General features: G+C 32.6%; 1 long non-coding RNA gene across 1 annotated transcript; it reads left to right on the top strand.

Annotated features, from left to right (window-relative positions):
* The first annotated feature begins 43 nt into the window (after positions 1-43).
* LOC117319739 lies at positions 44-5,089 on the top strand. The gene is made up of 3 exons (XR_004530812.1): positions 44-137; positions 379-451; positions 4,979-5,089. It is a non-coding gene; the product is annotated as an uncharacterized LOC117319739 (long non-coding RNA).
* Positions 5,090-5,396: the final 307 nt, after the last annotated feature.

The following is a 5,396-nucleotide window of genomic DNA, read 5'->3' as shown; positions in this document are numbered from 1 at the left end:
GTACTTTATTGGTCACTATTTTATTTCCTTTGTTGGTCAGTTTTTGGCGGGAATGCTATTGTTAGGGTAGTTAGACTCCTGTCGGTCAAGCTGACCACAAGTATATTTTCCTGGTTCAAGATTTTAGACAGGTTAAAGTAAGTTTCTATTATTTCTATTATTTCTTTGATTTTTATAAGTATAGCTAATTTAGATAAGTGATGATTTTGAAGTATTTGGTAAAATTAGTTATTTTCTTATTTCTGTAATTTCAGTTGTAGAGCTAGAGGTAAATGTGTAAAGTTGATAGTTTTGAAAATGGTTATTTTGATTCTTGAAATATATTCATCTATTTGTAATCAGAGTACATGTAGTAAATAGTTATTTATATTATTTTAGAATATATTGAAAGAGAAAGATATTGACAGAGAACTTGGAAGTATTGTGTAGGATGGCTCTGTGCCACACACAGGTATTTAATATATTTTATTTATAAATGGTTAATGTTATGTAATATTTATGTAACTTAAATTCTTCAATGATGTATATATATGATAGGCTGTAGATCATTTATATAGCTGTAATTCTTATGAATTTAACTATAATGTTATAATAAAGAATGAAGTGTAGTGAGGGGCGATAACTCATTAGAGTTATCGTTCCTTACGGAACGTAATGATAATACGAGCTAATTCGTCTATTTTGCCGGATATAATAGCGATTTGAGGACAGAAAAATTGGTAAATACAATTCGGTTGATACTTTGAGCCATTGTAAAACTCGACTCTATCTAGGTCTGGGTGTATCTGGTATCCCCGTGGAAAATCGTTTTTGTGAGATATTTTGGGTCAAACATGCCAAAATCGACATTTTGACCAAGAGGTTCTGTTTAAATCGCCCTCAAAATTCAGAAAAAAATCCATATATATACACAATGCACATACAAAGAGATAAATGTTTCCTGAAGAAAAGTGTCTGTTGAGTTTTTCGATATCTTCAGCAGAACGATTACAAGATTGTTTTGAAAATGGCCTATTTTTTCGACCTTCTCAGTATTTTTCCACTCGACTGGGGTATTTACCTATAAATAGGCTGCCAGTTTTGATGACGCCAGACCGGCGTTTCCTTTCCGTTTAGCACGGTTGGAACAGATAGACCGGGTCGCCATACACAGTTATAAGCATTAAAATCATTACGACTCAACTGGTTTTATATTTGTTTTACGCGAATCATCTTGATGATGTCTTTTAAAGCCTGCATTAACATCAACTGGTCCGTTAAAATTGACGTATGAAGTTTATATGTAATAGAAATTATTAGCACACTTGGAATGGTCGGCTTGACCGCATATATAAAGGACGACTATAGAAATAAAGCCATCCTGAACTCATCGGGTATTATCTCTGAAATGATTCCCCGAGGAGGTCCGGATGGAACAACACCGGGGACTTCACGCCGCTTACTCGTTCAACTCCAGGCTTTAGCTGCAGTCTAAGTGAGTTGTATTACATTTTCCCGTCAGGACCAGGACTTTTTATTATTTTATCATATTAAATGTGATATTTGAGGTTATAGTTGTTCTACTATGACCATATTTGTTGCTTTCCAGGATCAGTATTCATCGTCAATCTAGACCAGCGTTCGATAACAAATCTAAACTCGTACTTAGTCGTAGCCGTAGTCGTAGGCTTCCGTTCCAGTACTGGCAGCAGGCCTAGTGTAAAAGCTACGTGTTCATTAACGTTTTAGAGACAGGCGACGTTTAAATATGTAATATTTAATTTCTTTATTGTTTGATTGTTTAATGAAATTACTGTGTCGTTAGTTGATGCTTTGATGTCTTGATCAGCTGATGTTTGTTTATGTTGAGGAGCCACGACGTTTCGAGAATCATATCTCATACATATTAGCTTACAATGACACGAGCTTTCAAGGAACTACTATACATATACTTCAGTACACCCTAACAGTATACTGAACAATTCGTTTTCAGTAATAGATTTTTTTTCAATTTCTTAATGAAATATCTATATTCTAATGTTTTAAATTTTGAAGTCTCTGACCTGCACTTTATTGAGATGGTTCTTAGAACAGTGTCAAATTATGACATCTTTTGCATTAATATAAAATGAAATAAATTTCCAAATATATTTAAACCCTTCACTTTTATGCACCAAAGAAAACAACATGCAAAAAAACTGTTCTGACAATTTGAAGCTAAAATATTGTCAATTATTATGTCACATTAAGTAAAATTCAGTTGTTTTTGGTGTATAGAAAGATGTCATGCATTTTTTTATCTTTTGAAATTAAGTTAATTTCAACTTATTACAAAAAAAGCATAAGATGGGAAATTATTTAACAAAATCAAAGAGTTACCAGGTTTTAGCTGTAACAATTTTACAAAGTACATGTAGTTGACTTTGAAATTTCATGAATTAGTAAATTTTCAAGTATCTATAAGTTGCTTTATCATCACTTCCATAATTGACATATTCAACATATTTCAACCCTTTGCTTACATGTGCCAAAGAAACCATGTGCGAGAAACCTGTTCACACAAAATGTTACTAAAATTATGTCAACTATTATATCACATTATATATAGTTAATTAACTAATTTAAGGTGTGAAACCATGTTGTATTTTTGTTTTATCTTTTTAATTTTTAATCAGTTATTAAAGAAATACCAATATTTTGTTATCACTATTTTGTAAGATAGTTTTTCTTCAAAATGTCATCTGCCCACAGGTAGCAATTGGTAAATTTTGAAATATCTTTGCTTTAATACCATACCAACATATTTCAACCTTTCACTTACATATACCAAAGAAAGCAATGTGCAAGAAACCAATTCTGACCAATTTATACTAAAGTTTTTTGAACTATCATGTATTTATTGTGTCGCACATAATTAAATTCAATGTTGGGGAACCATATTATGCATGTAGTTGGGTTTTTTTTTATCTTTTGAATTTAAAGTTTACTTATAAATCTAAAGGTATATTATAGAAAATTATTCGATATATTCAAACAATGACCATGATTTTATGATAACAATTCTACAAAATAGTCTTCTTCATAATGTCATCTGCACACAGGTAAAATACAGTAACACAGGGACTAGTGTACATGTAAATAGTGTATATGTTTCTTTTTTAGGCCAACACCACTATACATGTATGCAAATATTTACATTAGGAAGCTTAAGGGTGTTCTAAATTGTTGGCCAAAGTTTATTTCCCTCTATTTTGTACTGAAGAAACAAATTCAGAATTTTGAAACTTTACATGTAATCTGGTTTTAATTTCACATTGTAGAACTATTCTCTTGATATCAAACTATTTTGATATTGGGATAACACCATTTTCTTTAATTTTCACATCTTTTACAATTGCAACTGTGACAAATAAGAATTAATAAGTTTTAAACAGTTACTGTAAACGAGGCCTTAGACCGCAAGTAATTTCCCTCTGTTCTACTTTAAAAAAAACTTCATTAAAATGTTTTTGAGACTTTACATAAAATATGGTTTTCATTTCATCTTGTATAACTATTCTCTCAATTTCAAGGCATTATAGATATTAAGAAACAAATTTTCCATAATTTTCCATTCTTTTGTATTATTGCCACTGTAAAAAAGTTTATTAATTACTTATTATTTAGGGGCCGAGTTGGCCGAGTGGTTAAGGTGTCGCGACACTTTATCACTAACCCTACACCTCTGGGTTGCTAGTTCGAAAGGGGAAGTTATAATTAACTGATACTGACTGTAGGCTGGTAGTGTTTCTCCCGGTACTCCCGCTTTCCTCCACCTCTAAACCTGGGACGTCCTTAAATGACCTTGGCTGTTAATAGGACGTTAAACCAAATACACCAAGTTTGTTAATATTATATTTATAGAAAAAGTATAGAAAAGTTTGAACAGTTATCCTGCAGAAGAAAAGGGAAGCTGACAATCAGGCCGGTATGGGCTGTTGTGGTTGTGTCTTTGGGCAAGACCCCTTTACCCTTATTGATCTGGATGATTTTTACCTCAAATGATGCATGACATTTTTAAAACTTAGAATACTGCATGTGCATTTGTTCCTGAGCTGAACTTAGTTTGGTTTGTCTGCTGGTTTAATCACCACACATATGGTTCAGTCATGCAAGATCATTTTGAGACTTGGTCTCCTTGTAGTAGTTGATGACTACCTCATTGAACAACACACTAGAACCCTGACAACAGACAAAAGGCCCTGAACTTATGCTTGGATAGATGCCAATATTGATGTCTCATAATCAATTGAAGTGTCATATTCTAGAAAACTGTAGAATTTTGAGAACAATTATTTTATAGGCGGTACCAGTAATATATTACTGTATCGGAGGTATATATTTGTATAAGAGGTGACTACCTCATTGAACAACACACCAGAGTCCCTGAACTTATGCTTGGATAGATGCGAATTGATGTCTCATAATCAATTAAAGTGTGATATTCCAAAAAACTGTAGAATGTGTGAGAATTATTGCACTGGTAACCCCCATAACTTTCAATTTCCTCAGGCCAGTATGAATTTTTAAACTTAGATAAATGTCGCGTGTGTCAATTAAGTGCAAATGAGGAAATTCAGTGGAAGTGAGGAAAATCGGTGCAAGTGAAGGTATTAATGCTAAAGGAAGGGGATTTATTTGTATTTATCTGTCTTTCATGCTCAAATAGAGTTATCGCCCCTCACTACACTTCATTCTTTCTGTGACACTCCTTTAGGTGTCACCCCACTAGTACTTCGTAAGAAGTTATTATTAATACTATTTACTTGAAGTCAATGAATTTGTAAATCTTTAATATTGTAAAGGTTATATCTATTGTGATATTTTAGTAATTCTATCTAAAATGGAATTATTTATGTAAATTATAATAGCGAGTTATCTCCCTTAGTTATGTATGTGTGTGCAAGTTCTACTGTTCGTGCTACTCAGTGTCTAGTATATTTTTATATATTTATTCCAGAGTGACTACCGGTACATTACATTCCATTCCTTTCCGTATTGGTTCTCGTTCGTGTTCACGTTTTGTACAACATGTGCTGTGTGTAATACCTGGTTGAAACTCTTCAGAATAAAGAACTCATCATCTTACTACCGGCTTTTATCTTGTATGAAAAGCAACACGGTTACATGTGTATAATTATTATCTGTCTTATTATGCAACTTCCATTTCAAATTATTTAGTAAGCATAGACCTAAATTTATCATTTCATTATTAAGCATCTGCTTTTCATCTGCTTTCATTAACTTTTTCTCTACATTAAATGTTCTTTCATGTACAGTACTTCTACTATTTAGATATTCGATGCATACTAGCTTGATATCAAAGTTGTCTCGAAGTGACAAAACGTTCCCTGTGCAGTAGGGGAGAGAGGCGGTGT

The sequence above is a fragment of the Pecten maximus genome, unplaced genomic scaffold (assembly GCF_902652985.1).
Source record: "Pecten maximus unplaced genomic scaffold, xPecMax1.1, whole genome shotgun sequence".
NCBI lineage: Eukaryota > Metazoa > Mollusca > Bivalvia > Pectinida > Pectinidae > Pecten > Pecten maximus.
Note: the sequence above shows the minus strand (reverse complement) of the source record. Positions and strands in the feature narration are given on the sequence as shown.